This window comes from Papio anubis, chromosome 17 (genome assembly GCF_008728515.1).
Source record: "Papio anubis isolate 15944 chromosome 17, Panubis1.0, whole genome shotgun sequence".
NCBI classification, from domain to species: Eukaryota; Metazoa; Chordata; class Mammalia; order Primates; family Cercopithecidae; genus Papio; species Papio anubis.
Genome location: NC_044992.1, coordinates 68,254,573 through 68,276,303, shown reverse-complemented (window position 1 = coordinate 68,276,303; position 21,731 = coordinate 68,254,573). Strand labels below are relative to the sequence as shown.

The 21,731-nt window shown below is 45.1% G+C and overlaps 1 long non-coding RNA gene, 1 other non-coding gene and 1 pseudogene across 2 annotated transcripts; 1 reads left to right on the top strand and 2 right to left on the bottom strand.

Moving 5' to 3' along the window:
* Positions 1–2,511: 2,511 nt before the first annotated feature.
* On the bottom strand, positions 2,512–21,387 carry LOC110741525. The gene is made up of 3 exons (XR_002517803.2): positions 20,065–21,387; positions 8,272–8,384; positions 2,512–3,101 (listed from the first exon to the last, which is right to left on the bottom strand). It is a non-coding gene; the product is annotated as an uncharacterized LOC110741525 (long non-coding RNA).
* Positions 6,616–6,718, bottom strand: LOC116271204. The gene has a single exon (XR_004179626.1). It is a non-coding gene; the product is annotated as a U6 spliceosomal RNA (small nuclear RNA).
* LOC103879001 lies at positions 12,977–14,120 on the top strand (annotated as a pseudogene).
* Positions 21,388–21,731: the final 344 nt, after the last annotated feature.

Genomic DNA, 21,731 nt, shown 5'->3' with positions numbered 1-21,731 from the left:
TATAATTTATTAAAATTTAAATAAGATACGCTATGATGCAATAATCCTACCTATATCTGCCCTAGAGAAATATTTTGGAGTCCATGGAAATATGTCCAAGGATGTTCACAGCAGCATCTGTGTGATAAGAAAAATTAGGAACAGCCTAACATACAGGCTATGACGCAGCAGTTAGCAGCAGTGAAAAGGGATGAACCCATGCTACCTACCTACAAGGAAAGATCCTTAAGACACATGGTTGGCCGGGTGCGGTGGCTCACCTCTGTAATCCCAGCACTTTGGGAGGCCGAGGTAGGCGGATGACGAGGTCAGGAGTTTGAGACCAGCCTGGCTAACATGGTGAAACCCCATCTCTACTAAAAATACAAAAATTAGCTGGGTGTGGTGGCGGGTGACTGTAAGTCCAGCTACTCAGGAGGCTGAGGCAGGAGAATCTCTTGAACCCAGGAGACGGAGGTTGCAGTGAGCCAAGGTCGTGCCACTGCACCCCAGCCTGGGTGACAGAGCAAGACTCTGTCTCAAAAAAAAAGGAAATAAGATAATCTAAATTGCAGTCTTGGTGGAGTACAGTGGCTGACGCCTATGGCAGAAGGATCACTTGAGTGGAGGAGTTCGAGACCAGCCTGGGCAATGAAGTCTACAAAAAATAAACAGTTTAGCTGGACGTTGTGGTGCTGCTGTAGTTCCAGCTATTTGGGAGGCTGAGGGGGAAGGATTGTTTGAGCCCAAGAGTTTGACGCTGCAGTGAGCTATGATTAAGCCATTGCACTCCAACCTGGGTGACAGAGGAGACGGTGTTTCTAAAATAAGAGCATTTTAAAAAAACATAATCACCACATAATTGTCACCCTTAATACATGTAATAATTCCTTAATGTCATTTATTATCTGGTTATTGAAATTGGTTGGTTTAGGGCACAGTGGCTTGTACCTGTAATCCAGCACTTGAGCTCAGGAGTTCGAGACCAGCCTGGGCAGCATGGTGAAACCCCGACTCTACTAAAAATACAAAAATTAGCCAGGTATAGTGGTGCGTGCCTATAGTCCCAGCTACTTGGGAGGCTGGGGCAAAAGCATCGCTTGAACTTGGGAGGCAGAGGTTGCAGTAAGCCAAGATTGCACCACTACACTCCAGCCTGGGTGACAGAGTGAGACTCTGTCTGAAAAAAAAAATTAAAAAAATAAGAAATTGGTCGGTTTATTCAAATCAGAATCCAAACAAGAGTCACCCATTGCAATTAGTTGTGCCTCCAAGTCTCTTTTATTCACAACGGTCTTCTCGTCTTTTTTTTTTTTTTTTTTTTTTGAGACGGAGTTTCGCTCTTGGTGCCCAGACTGGAGTGCAATGGCACAATCTCAGCTCACTGCAAAGTTCACCTCCTGGGTTCAAGCAATTCTCCTGCCTTGGCCTCCTGAGTAGCTGGGATTACAGGCATGTACCACCACACCTGGCTAATTTTTGTATTTTTAGTAGAGACGGGTTTTCACCATGTTGGCCAGGCTGGTCTTGAACTCCTGACCTCAGGTGATCCACCCACCTCAGCCTCCCAAGTGCTGGGATTACAGGCGTAAGCCACCACGCCTTTGTTAATTTTTTTTAGTTTGAAATAAGACTTACAGAAAAGTTGCAAGGTTAATACAACAGACTCCCATATGCCCTTTATCCAGATTCCCCAGTTGTTAGCATTTTACCACATTTGTTTAATTATTTTTCTCTCATATATAGGCATACATACATATATCATTTTAGCCACTTGAGAATGAATCGCAAACAGTGTCCCTTTCCTCTAAATATTGGAGTAAAGAACAGAACATACTGTTAAATAGTCATGAGCAATGATCAATATTAGGAAACTTATATTCATACAATTCTATTATTTAATCTATGAGTTATTCATACTTTGCCAGTTGACCAACAATGTCCTTAATAAAAAAAAAAGTCTGTTCCAGGATCTAATCCATGATTAAACACTGCATTTATCTCTGTGTCTTTAGTGTCACTTACTCTGGAACAGCTCCTCAGTCTCTGTCTTTCATGACCTTGACATTTCCTAAGAGTACAGGCCAGTTATTTAATAGATTCTGTGAACTTGGAACAAATTTGTCTTTGATAATTTCTTGCTCTCTGTCATAACAGGATGCCCCACACCCATGTACATTTCCTGGTCCTGATTCTCAACGACCATTTCTTGCATGGGAAAGAAATGGGACCTGAGGCCAGGCAAGGTAACTCATACCTGTAATCCCAGAACTTCGGGAGACTGAGGCGGGAAGATCACCTGAGGTCAGGAGTTTGAGACCAGCTTGGCCAATATGATGAAACCCTGTCTCTACTAAAAATACAAAAACTAGCCAGGCACAGTGGTGAGTACCTGTCATCCCAGTCACTCAGGAGGCTGAGGCGGGAGAATCGCTTGAACCTGGGAGGTGGAGGCTGCAATGAACCGAGATCACACCACTGCACTCCAGCCTGGGCCACAGTGCAAGACTCCATCTCGAAAAAAAAAAAAAAAAAAAAAAAAAAAAGGGACCTAAATCCTGATGATAGAGCTATTGATTGGGGTGAGATGCAATATTGATTGGGGTGAGATGCAAGTGGGGACTGGGGTTGCAACCAGCTGAGCATCCCGGGACTGCCTCCAGCCCTGGAGACTCCTCATTCTGGGGAATGGCAGCTTCGTGCTGGTCTCTGTGGATGAGTTTCTCAGATGCCTGGGTGACACCGAGGTAGAGCGGGGAACCTGCAGACCTCGTCCCCTGCATAGTTCTGGGTGTGGCTCATCCAGGATAACCCTCGAATTTCCTCGTACCCGTTTTTTTTATGACAGATTTTATTGCATTTTAGGGCTTGAGAGGTTTACTTGTTTTTTCTTATCTAATATTATTGATTTACTGTAACCACCAGCAGGGCAAACACAAAATTGGGGCATCCACATGCTGTCAAGGAGGTGTCAAAATATGTGATAAACATAGGGTAACCCAGCAAAACAACTCAGACTATAATTACACAGTGAACACACCCTGCTGCAGAGGACTTGCTCTGTCCCAGGCGGTGCGGGTGGCTGCTCATCCATGGAGACGATTGTTCTTGGCAGGTCCTTCCTGCGGGGATGGATGCAGGGCAGAGGGTTACTGACTCACAGAGAATGGCTGCACTCACTGGCAAAATCCTCTCTCCGATTTTTGTGAATGTTCTCACAGAAGAAACTCCTAAGTGATCTGCAGTCTCAGGGCTAGATTCCTACCACTACGCAATTCCTGGGCCACAGCTCCCAAGGAAACAGGGAGTCTGCAGGAACAGGTCAATAACTTATTGTTGCACCTCTGGTTTCTGAGTGTTCCAAACAGAAGGGTAGCAGAAAGTGCTGCAGGGCTATTCGGGAAGAGGGCCTCAGGACAGAACTGCCAGTGTCAGAGAAGAGGCGGACTGGGGACATCAAAGGAGAGGGGAAAATGTATCCAGACAGGAATCTAAGTGCAGTTGTTTTCTTGAGAAGTCTCACCTCACTGAGACCTCACCTGAACATGAAACCATTTTCTTTTTCTTTCTTTTTTTATTTTTGAGATGGGGTCTGGCTGTTGCCCAGCCTGAAGTGCAGTGGGGTGATCTTGACTCACTGCAACCTCTGCCTCCTGGGCTTAAGCCATGCTCCCATCTCAGCCTCCCGAGTACCTGTAGTAAGGCACACACCATCATGCCCGGCTAATTTTTGTATTTGTAGAGATGGGGTTTTGGCCCACCCCTGTAATCCCTGTAATCCCAGCACTTTGGGAGGCTGAGGTGGGCAGATCACTTCAGGTCAGGAGTTCAAGGCCAACCTGTCCAATGTGGTGAAATCCCATCTCTACTAAACATATAAAAATTAGCCAGGCATGATGGTGGGCACCTGTAATCTCAGCTACTCAGGAAACTGAGGCAGGAGAATCGCTGGAACCCAGGAGGTAGAGGTTGCAGTGAGCCAAGATCACGCTACTGTACTCCAGCCTAGGCGTCGGACTGAGACGCTGTCTCAAAAAAGAAAACAAAAAACAAGAGGTGGAGTTTTGCCATGTTTCCCAAGCTTGTCTTGAACTCCTGTGCTCAAGCGATCTGCCTTCTTTGGCCTCTCAAAGTGCTGGGATTCCAGGCATGAGCCATGGTACCCAGCCCATTTTCTATTTTCTAATCACTGCTTCCAATCACTCTATGCCAACTCCCTTCAGTCCTTTAGCAATATCTTGGGCAGATTCATCACTTTAGCCTGGTAAAGCTCAGACCAGCCCTGTTTCAAGCCCCACTCACATATCTGGTTCACAGTGCTTCACCTCCTCTTCCCAGCACAAGCTGGGCACTCACACTGCTTGCTGGGAGAATGAGGAGATTGGGGAGTGGGCCTGGTCCAGTTCTGTGATACCTGCTGCCTCCTCTCTTTACAAGGCCTCGCTTCCTAACTGCCCTGGTGTAGAGAGCAGGAAATGGAAGTGGTCAGGACACGGAAGAAGGCAGCAGAGGTGTCTTAATGTAGCTGGCTATAGGTCCAAGGTGAGGAGGCCCCAGATCCAGATGGACTTGGTTCCATCTATATTGCTGCTGGCCTCTGTGGATAGGGTGGGCTCTGCATAGATGGTGTTCCCTCTTTAACAAAGCCCTGCTCAGAAAACCCAGCCTAGTCTTCCCTGGCCCCACCAGGAAATCTACTTTCCAATCTCCAGAGGGGGGTCCTATTATTTGTTGCAGAGGCCACCTGGACAGCATGTGAGCTCTGCCCTTCCTCTCAACTTTGTGCTTCTTCCTATGGAGACGTTGAGGCTTTTCTGCACCTTCCAAAGGTCATGGGAGATGGCCTGGGGGTGCCCCTTTCTTGTTCCTCAACTCAGACAAGGTTTTCGAACCCTGCCAGCACGGGCCGCGCTCGTGGATAGGTAGACTGCCTTCAGCAATCACAGCACTGTCAATGCTTGATTCCATTTCTAAATCTGTTTCCCAGGCTGGTCTGGAACTCCTAAATCTGGGCCACAGGCATAAAAGAAGCTGCATGTAATTAGTTTGCTTCTTTCCATAGACCTGTTTGTTGAAATGGAGTATTCTTCTGGCAAATCATCACATAGAAAAAGTGGTGGGTACAAAGAGCCCAGATGGAAAGCCTGAAGAAAAAAACAAACTCTTTTTTGGTCTGATTTGGGTAGAAATGATATTCCAAAGCAGAATATCAGTTGCAAAGAGATTATTATCCTCACTCCCTAAGTAAATATCCAGGGGACAGACATTCTTTTAATCTTGGACGATTTTCACAAGCTGTATACCTCTGGGGATATTGACAAAGACATTTTCAACAGAACAAAAATCAATGATAATTATAGTTTGTGGCCTTTGAAGCAAAATAAAATGAGACCTATCAAGACACACCAAATCATTTACACCCCTTTTAAAACCAGTAAGAAGGCTAGTATGTCCAGGACAATAGCAAACTAGGGGCCTCAAAACACGTTTTTGGTCAGGCACAGTGGCTCACGCCTGTAATCCCAGCACTTTGGGAGGCCGAGGTGGGCAGATCACCTGAGGTCAGGAGTTCAAGGCCAGCCTGGGCAACATGGTGAAACCCTGTCTCTACTAAAAATACAAAAATTAGCCAGGCATAGTGGCAGATGCCTATAGTCACAGCTGCTCGTGAGGCTGAGGCAGGAGAATCACTTGAACCCAGGAGGCGGAGTTTGCAGTGAGCCGAGATTGCGCCACTGTACTCCAGCCTGGGCAATAGAGTGAGACTCCATTTCAAAAAAAAAAAGAAAACAAATCTGGTTGTTTAAGAGTCTGGGACCTCCCCCTTCTCTCTCTCTCTCACTCCTGCTTTCTCCTTGTGATGCGCCTGTTTCCCTTCGCCTTACGCCATGACTGTAAGCCACCTGAGGGGCTCATCAGAAGCAGATGCTGGCACCAAGCTTCCTATACAGAATCCAGAACCATGAGCAAATTAAACCTTTTTTCTTTATACATTACCCAGCCTTTATAAATTTCTCATGGCTTACTTCCTCCTTTTACCTGGTCACTTCCTCAGAGAGGCCTTCCCTAACCACAGCTCTTACTCCATGCTTCATTTTTCTTGTTTGTTTATTTATTGAGACAGAGTCCCATTCTCTCGCCCAGGCTGGAGTGCGATGGTTTGATCATAGCTCACTGCAGCCTCCAACTCCTCAGCTCAAGCAATCCTCCTGCCTCAGCCTCCCCAGCAACGGGCACCACAGGCATGAGCCACCACACCCAACCCATTTTTAAAATTTTATGCACAGATAGGGTCTTACTATGTTGTCCAGGCTAGTCTCAAACTCCTGGACTCAAGCGATCTTTCTGCCTCCACCTCCCAAAGTGCTGGGATTACAGTCATGAGCCTTGGTGCCCTGCCACACATTTTTCTTCAGAGCATGGATTATTATCTGTCTAATTGATTCTCCACTGTCTCTGTTCTGGGAGCTTACCTCAATGAAGGCAGGACTGCTATATTTTGTTCATCGCTATGTCCACGGCACCAATAGTGCCTGGTGTTGGAGAAATAATCATTAAAAATAAGTCTCCTGCTACTCCAGAAAACTTCTCCACAAAGGCGCCTTTAGCACACAGCTAGTATTATTGTTACTACCTTTTAATGTGGAGCGCTTCACAAATTTGCATGTCATCCTTGCACAGGGGTCATGCTAATTTTTTCTGTGTGGTTCCAATTTTAGTATATCTGCTGCCGAAGCAGGCACAGCACAGGTTATTAATATTGCAGGCTAAGTACAATGTGGCCATTAATTTTCAACCCTTCCTCTCTGGGGACTGGTGGCCAGGGTAGAGTTTTCCTGCTAGAATCTCATCCTCTGCCTTTCGTGTGCTGATGCCCCGTGTTACTCCGTGAGCCTCACTGGCCAGGTAGGGAACACTGGATAGGGAACCTTCCAGTACCTGAGCTGGCCAAGTGCCCCTCCTCTGTGTCTCTACTGGCCCCGTGTGTTTTCTGTCACTCATTGATACAACAGTTTACAGTCCTTACCCCAGGAGTTAGTATATAGTAAACTCTTAGGAAATGTGAACTGAATTAATTCACAAGCAAAACCTTTGAGTTCGTGTCACATTTCTTTTAGATTGCACCCATTACCACAATACTGGGCTGTGGTGTAGGCCTCCCTTGCTATCAAACTCATTCTTCTAAAAGGAGAGTACATGGGAAGGTGGAAGGACTTCCCATGTCCCAGGAAATGGTTGGCTATAATCTTAGAAAATGAACTAGGGCCCAGGCATGGTGGCTCACGCCTGTAATCCCAGCACTTTGGAAGGCCAAGGTGGGCAGATCACCTGAGGTCAGGAGTTTGAGACCAGCCTGGCCAACATGGGAAACCACTTCTCTACTGAAAATACAAAAATTGGCTGGGCGTGGTGGCGCACGCCTGTAATCCCAGCTGTTTGGGAGGCTGAGACAGGAGAATTGCTTGAACTCGAGAGGCAATGGTTGCAGTGAGCCAAGATGGCACCACTGCACTCCAGCATGGGCAACAGAGCGAGACTTCCATCTCAAAAAAAAGAAAATGAGGCCAAGCGTGGTGGCTCATGCCTGTAATCCCAGCACTTTGGGAGGCCGAGGTGGGCGGATCACCTGAGGTTAGGAGTTCAAGACCAGCCTGGCCAACATGGTGAAATCCCATCTCTATTAAAAATACGAAAATTAGGCCGGGCGCGGTGGCTCAAGCCTGTAATCCCAGCACTTTGGGAGGCCGAGACGGGCGGATCACGAGGTCAGGAGATCGAGACCATCCTGGCTAACATGGTGAAACCCCGTCTCTATTAAGAAATACAAAAAACTAGCCGGGCGAGGTGGCGGGCGCCTGTAGTCCCAGCTACTCGGGAGGCTGAGGCCGGAGAATGGCGTGAACCCGGGAGGCGGAGCTTGCAGTGAGCTGAGATCCGGCCACTGCACTCCAGCCTGGGCGACAGAGCGAGACTCCGTCTCAAAAAAAAAAAAAAATACGAAAATTAGCCAGGCATGGTGGCGCGTGTCTGTAGTCCCAACTACTTGGGAGGCTGAGGCTGAAGAATCACTTGAACCAGGGAAGTGGAGGTTGCAGTGAGGCGAAATCGCGCCACCGCACTCCAGCTTGGGCAACAGAGCAAGACTCCACCTCAAAAAAAAAAGAAAATGAACTAGGGTTCTTTGGTCATTATTAGAGTCTTAGGAGAACAAGAAATATGGCAATTGTATTCAGAGACCAAAGAAATGTTGTCAAACAAGTCTATTAGGGCCTGTCTGACTTTTTCAGCTACCTGAAAGACCAGCTGCTGCAGCCCAAAGGGACTTCAATCAGCCGCCCAGCCCAGGTTCAGTCTTCCAAGTCAGCCACACCCGACGATCACGACCATCCAGGAGGTAGAACGGTCTGTAAGGAGGAAATACCAGAAAGCTCACTTAATATTGAATCCTTGCCTAGGGCACCTTAATTATCTACTCCTTTATTAAACAACAGAGTCGCAAATTAACATCTTTTCTGTTTTTACCAGTTGGCATTATTTTTGCCTTTGTGTTACTGTGCAAATATTCTAAGAAATAGATATGCCTGTTGAGCCTGTTACAAGGACAAATATTGCAGTTTTAGGAGCCAGGGGCATTGTTAGAATTGTTAGAAACAAGAAAAAAGAAAACACTGGCCGAAGAGGAGTGTAAAACTATTTCACCTTTATACTTGCACCAGAAGAGTGCCATTCCTGGACTTCGCACTTTAGAAAACCCCAAATCACAGATGTACAAATGGAAAATTACTAAAGAACAACAGGAACCTGGCCGGGCGCGGTGGCTCATGCCTGTAATCCCAGCACTTTGGGAGGCCCAGGCGGGCGGATCACGAGGTCAGGAGATCAAGACGATCCTGGCAAACATGGTGAAACCCGGTCTCTACTAAAAATACAAAACATTAGCCGGGCGTGGTGGCGGGTGCCTGTAGTCTCAGCTAGTCGGAAGGCTGAGGCAGAAGAATGGCGTGAACCCGGGAGGCAGAGCTTGCAGTGAGCCAAGATCGAGCCACTGCACTCCAGCCTGGATGAAAGAGCGAGACTTGGCCGGGCGCGGTGTCTCAAGCCTGTAATCCCAGCACTTTGGGAGGCCGAGACGGGTGGATCACGAGGTCAGGAGATCGAGACCATCCTGGTGAACATGGTGAAACCCCGTCTCTACTAAAAAATACAAAAAACTAGCCGGGCGAGGTGGCGGCGCCTGTAGTCCCAGCTACTCGGGAGGCTGAGGCAGGAGAATGGCGTGAACCCGGGAGGCGGAGCTTGCAGTGAGCCGAGATCGCGCCACTGCACTCCAGCCTGGGCGACAGCGCGAGACTCCGTCTCAAAAAAAAAAAAAAGAAAGAAAGAGCGAGACTCTGTCTCAGAAAAATAAAAAATGAACAGCAGGCACTTACGTTGCTTGGATCTGTTGAACGGTGATAGTGCGGCACAATCTAGAGCCTTCGACACAGGCATTTGTGACTCACACTGTTCAGGCCCCAGAGAAAGGCTTCTCCACATCACTTGCCCTATGTCTTCAGAATCAAAGGTGACAGTGTCTGGCTGCTATCTAGATTTGTGGGTTCTTCAGAGGCAAGCACTGACTCAAGATGTGGGAAGAATGTGAGCAGCACAGGTGCTTGGTAATAAAAATAATTAATTAATAAGCTTGTCAATTCCTACTTTCAGAGAGCAGAAATACAAATGATTTTTGTATAACAAAACACATTTCCCGACTCTTTTTTTTGAGACAGAGTCTCGCTCTATTGTCCAGGCTGAAGTACAATGGCATGATCTCAGCTCACTGCAACCTCTGCCACCCGGGTTCAAGCAGTTCTCCTGCCTCAGCCTCCCAAGTAGCTGGGATTACAGGCGTGCACCACCACACCCAGCTAATTTCATATTTTTAGTAGAGATGGTGTTTCACCATGTTGGCCAGGCTGGTCTTGAACTCCTGACCTCAGGTGATCTGCCCACCATGGCCTCCCAAAGTGCTGGGATTACAGGCGTGAGCCACCGCGACCAGCCACATTTTCCCACTTGTATTGATTGTCCAATTCCTGATTCTGGAGGTACTCCCAAATCAGTGCAATATTTGTCACAGTTCTAAAGAATATTTGTGGCTACACGTGGTAGCTCACACCTGTAATCCCAGCACTTTGGGATGCCAAGGCACGAGGACTGCTTGAGCCGAGGAGCTCCAGATGAGCCCGGGAAACATACTGAGACTCTGTCTCTACAAAATTTAAAAAATTAAATTAAACTAAATTTTGCAATAGTAAAAACCTCATATCACTTCTAGGTTTGGATAAATTGGATCTAGATGTAATGTGTGAAATGTGATGCCATTTCTTTATGTTGGCAACTAGATGGACATTGAACACTAAAATTGTGGACAGTTTCTTTTTGCATAAAAATATTTTTACAGGCATACCTTGTTTTATTGCATTTCACTGTATTTTGCAGATAGTGCTGTTTTACAAGCTGAAGGTTTACAGCAACCCTCCATCAAGTAAGTCTATCGGCCTCATGTTTTCAACAGCAAGTGCTCTACTTCATGTCTGTGTCACATTTTGGTAATTCTTGCCATATTTCAAACTTTTTCTTTCTTTTTTCTTTTTTTCTTTTCTTCTTTTTTTTTTTTTAGACAGAGTCTCGCTCTGTCGCCCAGGCTGCAATGCAGTGACGTGATCTCGGCTCACTGCAACCTCCACCTCCTGGGTTCAAAGGATTCCTCAGCCTCAGCCTCCCGAGTAAATGGAACTACAGGTGCATGCCACCACGCCTGACTAATTTTTGTATTTTTAGTAAAGACAGGGTTTCACCATGTTGGCCAGGCTGGTCTCGAACTCCTGACCTCAAGTGATCTGCCCGCCTCGGCCTCCCAAAGTGTTAGGATTACAGGCATGAACCACTGCACCCGGCCACCAAACTTTTTCTTTTTCTTTTCTTTTTTTTTTTTTTTTTTGAGATGGAGTCTCACTCTATCGCCCAGGCTGGAGTGCAGTGGTGCCATCTTGGCTCACTACAACCTCTGCCTCCCAGGTTCAAGTGATTTTCCTGCCTCAGCCTCCCAAGTAGCTGGGATTACAGGCACGTGGCCCCACACCTGGCTAATTTTTTGTATTTTTAGTACAGATGGGGTTTCACCATCTTGGCCAGGTTGGTTTTGAACACCTGACCTCGTCATCCACCTGCCTCGGCCTCCTAAAGTGTTGGGATTACAGGCATGAACCACCGTGCCCGACCCAAACTTTTTCATTATTATTATATTTGTTATGGTAATCTATGATCAGTAATCTTTGATGTTCCTATTGTAATTCTGGGGGGCACCAGGAACCATGCCCAGTAAGACGGCAAAACTTAATAAATATTGTAGTCTGACTGCTCAAGTGAAAGGAAGAATCATGCATCTCTTGCTTTCAGTCAAAAGCTAGAAATGATTAAATTAGAAATGAAGAAGGCATGTAGAAACCTGAAACAGGCTAATAGCTAGCCCTCTTGCACCAATTAGCCAAGCTGTTAATTCAAAGGAAAAATTTTTGAAGGAAATTAAAAGTGCCACTCCATGGAACACATAAATGATAAGAAAGTGAAACATGGCTGGGCACGGCAGCTTGGCTGGGCACAGTGGCTCACACCTGTAATCCCAGCACTTTGGGAGGCCAAGGTGGGTGGGCAGGTCACTTGAGGTCAGGAGTTCGAGACTAGCCTAGACAACATGGCAAAACCCCGTCTCTACTAAAATTACAAAAAGAATTTAGCTGGGTATGGTGGTGCACACCTGTAATCCCAGCTACTCTGGAGGCTGATGCACAAGAATCGCCTGAACTGAATTGGAGGTTTCAGTGAGCCAAGATTGTGCCACTGCACTCCAGCCTGGGCAATAGAGCAAGAATCTGTTTAAAAAAAAAAAGAAAGAAAGAAAGTGAAACAGTCTTATAGCTGTTACAAAGAAAGTTTAGTGGTCTGGATAGAAGATCCAGCCAGCTACAATATTCCCTGAAGCCATAGCCTATTCTGGAGCAAGGCTGGAACTCTCTTCAATTCCATGAAGGCTAAGAGAGGTGAGGAAGCTGCAGAAAGAAGTTAGAAGCTAGCAGAGGTTGGTTCATAAAGATTACAGAAAGAAGCCATCTCCATAAATGAAAATGAAAGGTAAAACAGCAAGTTTGGCTGTAGAACCTGTAGCATGTTATCCAGATCTAGCTAAGATCATTGATGAAGGTGGCTACAGTAAATAACAGATTTTCAATTTAGAAGAAACAGCCTTACATTGGAAGATGCCATCCAGGACTTTTCCAGCTAGAAAGGAGTTAATGCCTGGTTTCAAAGCTTCAAAGTACAGGCTGACTTGTTAGGGGCTAATGCAGTTGGTGACTTTTAAGTTGAAGTCACTGCTTATTTACCATTCCGAAAATCCTATGGCTCATAAGAATCATGCTAAAGCTACTCTGCCTGTGCTCTGGAAGTGGAATGACAAAGCCTGCATGACAGCACATCTCATTTAGAGAATGATTTACTGAATATATATATATAGAAGGAGTCTCACTCTGTCGCCCATGCTGGATCTTGGCTCACTGCAACCTCCACTTCCCGAATTCAAGTGACTCTCCTGCCTCAGACTCCCAGGTAGCTGGGATTACAGGCGCATGCCACTATGCCTGGCTAATTTTTTGTATTTTTAGTAGAGATGGGTTTCACTGTGTTAGCCAGGATTGTCTTGATCACCTGACCTTGTGATCTGCCCACCTCAGCCTCCCAAAGTGCTGGGATTACAGGCGTGAGTCACCGCACCCAGCCAGATTTACTGAATATTTTAAGCCCACTGTTGAGACCTACTGCTAAGAAGAAGAGACTCTTTTGAAAATATTACTGCTCATTGACAATGTACCTGGTCACCCAAGAGCTCTGATGTAGATATACAAGAAAATTAATGTTGTCATGCCTGTTAACACAACGTTCATTCTGCAGCCCATGGAATAAGGAGTAATATTAACTTTCAAGTCTTATTATTCAAGCAATATATTTTGTAAGGATATAGCTGCCATAGATAGTGATTTGTCTGATGGATCTAGGCAAAGTAAGTTGAAAACCTTCTAGAAAGGATTCATCATTTTAGAGTCCCTGAAGAACATTCATGATTTGTGGCTAGAGGTCAAAATATCAACATTAACAGGAGTTTGGAAGAAGTTGGTTCCAACCTTGGTGGATGACTTTGAGAGACTTAAAACTTCAGTAGAAGAAGTCACCGCAGATGTGGTATAAACAGCAAGAGAAGCAGAATTAGAGGTGGAACCTGAAGATGTGGCTGAGTTGCTGCAATCTCATGATCAAACGTCTACGGATAAGAAGTTGCTTCTTATGCATGCACCACGAGGGTTTCTTGAGATGGAATCTACTCCTGGTGAAGATCCTGTGAACACTGTTGAAATGAAAACAGCCCCCGCTGGCTGCTCTGAAAAGCCATGTTTGCATTGTTCCTCGTCTGACTCCTTGGTTCCTCCTCCACCACAGACTCCAGCAGCTTTATTGCCAGAGTCCTGGAATTCTTGCTTTCTTTTTAATCCCCTGCACTGGATCACCGGCATGCCCCACCATGTCAGATGCAGCCATAGACACCAACTCCAAGATCACCACCAAGGACTTAAAGGAGAAGAAGAAAGTTGTGGAGGAGGTGGAAATGGAAGAGATGCCTCTGCTAACGGGAACGCTAATGAGGAAAATTGGGAGCAGGAGGCTGACAATGAGGTAGATGAAGAAGAGGAAGAAAGTGATGGTGAGGAAGAGGATGGAGATGAAGACGAGGAAGCTGAGTTTGCTACAGGCAAGTGGGCAGCTGAAGATGATGAGGATGATGATGTCAGTAGCAAGAAGCAGAAGACTGATGAGGACGACTAGACAGCAAAAAAGGAAACATTAAACTTAAAAAAAAATGGCTGCGACCTAGTCACCCTCCACTTCCCATCTCAGAATCCAAATGTAGTCACCTTCAAGTAGAGAGACCGCCTGCAGATGACACGCGCTCTCCACCACCCAACCCAAACCATGAGAATTTGCAACAGGGGAGGAAAAAAGAACCAAAACTTCCAAGGCCCTGCTTTTTTTCTTCAAAGTACTTTAAATGCAGCCATAAAAAAGATTGAGTTCATGTCCTTTGCAGGGACATGGATGAAGCAGGAAGTCATCATTCTTAGCAAACTAACACAGGAATAGAAAACCAAACACCGCACGTTCTCACTCACAAGTGGGAGTTGAACAATGAGAACACATGGACACAAGGAGGGGAACATCACACACCGGGGCCTTTCGGGGGGGGGGGGGGGGGGGGGGGGAGGGGGAGGGAGAGCATTAGGACAAATACCTAATGCATGCAGGGCTTAAAACCTACATGACAGGTTGATGCATGCAGCAAAGCACCATGGCACACGTATACCTATGTAACAAACCTGCACATTCTGCACATGTATCCCAGAACTTAAAGTAAAATTTAAAAAATTTTTTAAATTTAAAAATCTTGTTATAGGAATATTACTATGATTATTAGTATAAATTCACCTCCATAAAAAAATACTTAAAAAGGAAATTTGTATTTTTTACTTACATTTTATATTTTTGTACATATTGTTAGGGTCAGCCTTTTTTTGTGAGACAGAGTTTCTCTCCTTGTCCCCCAGGCTGGAGTGCAGTGGCATGGTCTCAGCTCACTGCAACCTCTGCCTCCCAGGTTCAAGCGATCCTCCTGCCTCAGCCTCCCAAGCAGCTGGGTTTACAGACGTAAGCTACAGCACCTGGCCTAGGGTCACCCATTTTTTTTTCTTTTTTTTTTAGACGTGAGCTCAGATAACCAAACCAACCTTTGGAGCGTTCTCTGTCCTACTTCTGACTTTAATGAACATGGCGTGACCATGTTCATTATAATCTCAAAGGAGAAAAAAACCTTGAAAAAAAAAAAAAAGACAATAGAAAACAATCTTACTCTGAGCATTCCAGTAACTTGTTTGTGTATGTACTTAGTTTGTATGAGATGGTTAAAAAGGCTAAAGATAAAAAATTTCTTTTTTTTTTTTTCCTTTCTTGTCTATGAAGTTGCCGCGTTTGTGTGTGTGTGTGTGTGTGTGTGTGTGTGTGTGTGTGTTGGTCTGTTTGATATACGTGTGAAACAATGTTGTCCAACAATAAACAGGAATTTTATTTTGCTGAGTTGTTCTTAAAAAAGAAAAGAAATGAAAACAAAGAATAAGTAATATTACATAAACTTAGTTCATAAAGCGGCAGCAGGGTTCGAGAGGATTTTCTTCAATTTTGAAAGAATTTCTACTATGGATGGGCAAAATGGCATCAAACATCACATGTTACAGAGAAAACTTTCAATCTGTGCAGCAAGTTTTGCTGTTGTCTTATTTTATTTTATTTTATTTTTTGAGGCGGAGTCTCATTCTGTCACCCAGGCTGGAGCGCAGTGGTGCGATCTCAGCTGACTGCCATCTCTGCCTCCCGGGTTCAAGCAATTCCCCTGCCTCAGCCTCCAGAGTAGCTGGGATTACAGGCGCGCGCCACCACGCCAGGCTAATTTTTGTATTTTTAGTAGAGTGGGGTTTCACCATGTTGGCCAGGCTGGTCTCAAACTCCTGACTTCAAGTGATCCGCCTGCCTTGGCTTCCCAAAGTGCTGGGATTACAGGTGTGAGCCACCATACCCGGCTATAAAGTGTTTTTATTTATTTATTTATTTTTGAGATGGAGTCTGGCTCTGTACCCCAGGCTGCAGTGCGGTGGTGCGATCTCGGCTCACTTCAAGCTCCGCCTCCCGTGTTCGCACCATTCTCCTGCCTCAGCCTCCCGAGTAGCTGGGACTACGGCACCCGCCACCATGCCCGGCTAACGGCACCCGCCACCATGCCCGGCTAATTTTTTGTATTTTTAGTAGAGACGGGGTTAGCCAGGATGGTCTCAGTCTCCTGACCTCGTGATCCACCCGCCTCGGCCTCCCAAAGTGCTGGGATTACAGGCATGAGCCACTGCGCCCGGCCTGTAAAGTGTTTTTAAATTAACACATGTACATGGGTATTTTAGACAGAATGCTATTGCACACAAAAGAAAACATTATAGTGGCTGGGAACGGTGGCTCACGCCTGTTTCCAGCACTTTGGGAGGCTGAAGTGAGTGGATCACCTGAGGTCGGGAGTTCGAGATAAGCCTGGCCAACATGGCAAAACCCTGTCTCTACTAAAAATACAAAAAGTAGCTGGGCATGGTGATGGACACCTGTAATCCCAGCTACTCGGGAGGCTTTGGCAGGAGAATCACTTGAACCCAGGAGGCGGAGGTGGTAGTGAGCTGAGACTGTGCCACTGCACTTCAGCCTGGGCAACAGAAGTGAAATTCAGTCAAAAAGAAAGGAAAAAAAGAAAGAGAGAGAGAAAGAGAGAAAGAAAAGAAAGAAAGAAAGAGAGAGAGAGAGAGAGAAAAGAAAGAAAGAAAGAAAGAAAGAAAGAAAGAAAGAAAGAAAGAAAGAAAGAAAGAAAGAAAGAAAGAAGAAAAGAAAGAAAAAGAGAGAGAGGGAGGGAGGGAAGGAAGGAAGGAAGGAAAGAAAGAAGGAAGGCCGGCCGAAAACATTACAGTGTAAACATAGCTTGTATAAAAAAATTTCTGTTACTCACTTTGCTGCAATTGCAGTGGTCTAGAATCAAACCCACAATATCTCCAAGGTATGCTTTTAAAATATTTAATTACATTTTCAAAATCAAATTTAAAATTTCGGTTTTATTTAAGTAACTTTGACTTAAAATTTGATATGTAACTTTTATATGCTAAAACATATGTGTGGGGACAAAAGCGACTTTATTTTAAATGCTAATCTGCCTACCTACCCTGAGTCAGAGAATGCCTTCCAAATGTCTAGTTGATGTATTACTCTTTAGGTAGGAACACCTATTCATCTTAACTTTCACTTTTCCTTCAAGACAATCCGAGATGCTGTTGCAGACATCATAGGTATAGTGATACTCATAGCCACCTACACATTCCTTCCAGAGCACATATACTTTTCCCCAAGACAGAAGCCCTAGATTTCAGGGGTTGCAGTGTAGAGATCTACATGTCTGTGGCCCCCCAATACCATGCTTTTCTGTCTGTAAATTTACCCAGTAAGTCATCCTATGCTGAAAAACTGGATTTGTCTGCCTCCTCCTCTGGTTGATTGACTCCTTTCAATCAACCAGCTTGCTTTGTAGATATGGCCCTTTCATGGAACAATAGGCCACGTGGCCTTCTTTTATGCTCATATCATTCCACCACAAGAGTTATGGGTAGACCATCTGAGACAGCTATGTGAGGAACTCAGCAGTCCTTTCCCTATAGAAGAGCCATTTAATTGGTGAAAATTATTTGTTTGTTTGTTTGTTTGAGACAGGGTCTGGCTCTGTCACCTAGGCTGGAGTGCAGTGGTGCCATCTCAGCTCACTGCAGACTTGATCTCCCAGGTTCAAGCGATCCTTCCACCTCAGTCCCCCAAGCAGCTGGGACTACAGGTATGCACCACCACGCCCAGCTAATTTTTGTACTTCTTATAGAGACAGGGTTTCACCATGTTGCCTGGGCTGGTCTCCAACTCCTGGGCTCAAGTGATCCTCCCACATCAGCCTCCCAAAGTGCTGGGATTACAGGTGTGGGCCACCGCACCTGACCTAATTGGTGAAAATTATTTAAATAATTAAAATAAAATTATGTTGTCCTAAGGACATACCGCAAATGAAGAAATATTTATTCAAGAAAATCTCCTGAATCCCAGTAAGAATAAAGAGTCTGTGGCACCTGAGTCACATCCCCCTCCTATCTTCTTCCTAAGCAGGTGTGGCTTCCCAAGAAGATGGGGGGCTCCCTCTGCCTCCACTCCAGGCTACAGTTTCACTCTAAGAAGGGCATGCCACTGGTGTCTCTCATCTCTCCCAGCTCTGTGCTGCAAAAACTGTATTCCATGCAGGTGTGGCCAAGAGGGCTAGGGCTCCCTTCCCCGACCCAGAGCCCACTTGTAGGGTGGAAACTGTACCAGACACAGTGGTTAAGAAACTCAGCAGAAGGCCGGGTGCAGTGACTCACACCTGTAATCCCAGCACTTTGGGAGGCCGAGGTGGGTGGGTCATGAGGTCAAGAGACTGAGATCATCCTGGCCAACATGTGAAACCCTGTCTCTACTGAAAATACAAAAATTAGCTGGGTGTGGTGGCACACGCCTGTAGTCCCAGCTGCTCAGGAGGCTGAGGCAGGAGAATCATTTGAACGCGGGAGGCAGAGGTTGCAGTGAGCCAAGATCGCGCTACTGCAGTCCAGCTTGGTGACAGAGAGAGACTCCATTTCAAAAAAAAAAAGAGAAAAGAAAGAAACTCAGCAGAAACATCAGAAATTGTACACTCTGCACACAAACCAGGAAATAGGCTTCACAGAATTAGTTCAGAATTAAATAAACAAGTGCCCAAAGAAACAACAGTTCCACCAAGCCCCAATGTAGTGGGGAATTCAGCATCTCGAGTTGCTACAATATATTATCTAAAATGTCTGGTTTTCAACAAAAACTTATGACACGCAAAGAAACTGTGACAAATACACAGGAAAAAAAGTCAGGCAATAAAAAGTGCCTTTGAAGGGACCTAAATGTTGGACACATTGGAAAAAGACTTCAAAGCAGCTATTATAAATATGTTTTAAAAATCGAAGTAGACCAGGCATAGTGGTTCACGCCCGTAATCTCAGTGCTTCAGGAGTTCTAGGCAGGAGGATTGCTTAAGGCCAGGAGTTCAAGACCAGCCTGGGCAACACAGTGAAAACCTGTTTCTACAAAATATATATATATATTTTTTTTTTAATAAATTAGCCTGTAGCCCTAACTACTAGGGAGGTTGGGGAGAAAGGATCACGTGAGGCCAGGAGTTCAAGGTTATAGTGACCTACCATTGCACCACCGCACTTCAGCCTGAGTGACAGAGCAAGACCTTGTCTCCAAAAAAAGAAAAAAAAAAAAGTTTTTAATGTAAACCATGTTTAAAGAATTAAAGAGAGCCATGGTAATAATGACTCATGAAGAATGTTAACTAAAAAGATATAAAAAAAATTCTTAAGTAAATGGAAATTCTAAAGTTGAAAAATAAATAATCAAAATGAAAAATTCACTAGAGGGGATCAGTAGTAGATTTGAGTTGGCAGAAGGAAGAATCAGCCAACATGAAGACAGATTAACAGAGATGAAGAACACTAAGAAAAATAATAAGTAAAAATGAACAACGCCTCAGAGAAATGTAGAATACTGTTAAGCACACCAACATACTCATCCTAGGAAAGAATGCTCAAGAGGCAGAGATAGAGAGAAAAAAATATTCAGACAAATAATACCTGAAAAATTCTGAAATTTGTTGAAAAACACTAATACATAGATCCAAGAAACTCCAAGTGAATAAATGCAAGGAGACCCATACAGACACATCGCAGTCAAAATATTGAAAGCCAGAGATAGAGAAAAATCTTGAAAACAGCAAAAGAAAAACAATCTAAATTACTTTGTGCTCATGCACTTCTCTTTTGAATTGGTTATTATATCTGCCTGGTTCTCCCATGAGTAGAATCAAATCTTTAGCACATTTTTATGTCCTATGTCTATTTGAGTAATAATTTTACCTTTTACAGAAAAATTATCTTTTAATAAGTCTTATCTGCATGTAAGTTCTCACATGTCCCATCAGCTGATATATACTAAAGTTCAAAGACTAAAGTTCAAAGCTTTAGTTTAAAAAGGAGAAAAAGTTTTTGCCATTGAGCTTAAGAGAATAAAATAAAACAATAAAATAATAAAAAGGAGAGAAAAGTAGATCTTACCAAACACAAAATTGTGATGATGTTTAAAAAATAATTGGCGGCTGGGCATGGCGGCTCATACACGTGACTCACACGAAGTGCTCCCAGCACTTTGGGAGGCTGAAGTGGGGTCGCTTGAGACCAGGACCAGACTGCACAACATAACAAGACCCCCCCGCCCAATCTCTACAAAAAAAATTTTGCCAGGTGTGATGGCACGTACCTGTAATCCCAGCCACTTTTGAGGGAGGCTGCCACAGGAGGATCTTGTGAGCTCAGGAGTTCAAGGCTTCAGTGAACTATGATTGCACCACTGCACTCCAGCCTGGGTGACAGAAAGAGGCCTTGTCTCGAAAAACAAAAACAAAACAAATGGAAAGTCAATTTATCCTAAAACATACACTTCTCTGGATCCCACATTCTGCCCAGGCACATGCTGCAGCAGCAGTGGGCTGGAACCTGAGAACCAGGAAGCTAGGACTCTGGATTATCCTGCCACACCAGCTGGCCTCAAAGTCTTCAAGTTCAACCTGCCTCTAATGTGGTGAGAGGGACAGATTGTCCACAGTAGCTCAGCTTGCACCCAGGAGCTCAAGTGGATCTCCACGCCCTGCGGAAGGCAGCGAGCACCGAGAGCCAGTGCCTTCTTCAGAACATAGGGTGCGATGAAAGAGATACTGTGTTTAGTCACACCAGTGCTGTGAGTAAGAAAATGCCTTTTCACTGTGCACTTATTTGCATAGCGTTGCAAGCAGGCACCAGGATACAGGAATATAATTGTACATGTCAAGTGCATAAGGGAACCTAGGATAAGGGGCCAGTTAGGACAAAGAGTTATGACTTGTACAGATCAATTCAGAAAATGTTTATAGAGTTAATGTACGAGTGTCTGTAGGTTAGGCACAGTGAGAGAGAAAGAGAGAGGCTGAGTCAGTACTAACAGAGATGTTTCTCCTTGCTACCAGCCCATGCCTTGGAACAGAGCTGTGAGTTGCAGTGTATGGTAGGGGATAAAGGAAGCCATCAGTCGTCTGTATTACTCTCAGCTGCTCAGACGTATGTTCCTGCCGTTTTCGTCCTCCCTGAGGATGGTGGTTTAATCATTTATTGGTGCATGCCATGGGTGAAGGCCAAGAGCCTTGTGTACAGAACTGAAAACTGTACATTAGGAGAAACGCCCACTGCCAGGTGTGAACAACAAGCCCAGGCCCCAAAACCTTTCCCACAGTTCAACACGCTGGACAATATTTTTATAAAATGACTAACCCACAGTACTTTATGGAGGGCTGCTTCTCTGAATTTTTTAAGTTTTCTACAAATGGTCTTGATGTTTTTCCTCTGAGGTGTACTTTTTTTTCCCAAGAATTATGTGGGTTTTGTTTTGCATTGCTTTGATCAAGGTAGAGTGAATGATTTCTCGTAGGTGCTACTAAGCAGTGGGTAAGAATACAATCGGCCGGGCACAGTGGCTCACACCTGTAATCCTAGCACTTTGGGAGGCCGAGGTGGGTGGATCACGAGGTCAGGAGATTGAGACCATCCTGGCCAGCATAGTCTGGATGTGAAACCCCGTCTCTACTAAAAGTACAAAAATTAACCATGCGTGGTGGTGGGTGCCTGTAGTCCCAGCTATTCGGGAGGCTGAGGCAGGAGAATCACTTGAGCCCGGGAGGTGGAGGTTGCAGTGAACCAAGATTGTACCAGTGCACTCCAGCCTGGTGACAGAGTGAGATTCTGTCTCAAAAAAAAAAAAAAAAGAAAAGAAAAGAAAAATGCAATCACGGCCGGGCATGGTGGCTGATGCCTGTAATCCCAGCTTTTTGTGAGGCTGAGGTGGGAGGATCACTTAAGTCCAGGAGTTTGAGACCAGCCTGGGCAACATACTGAGAC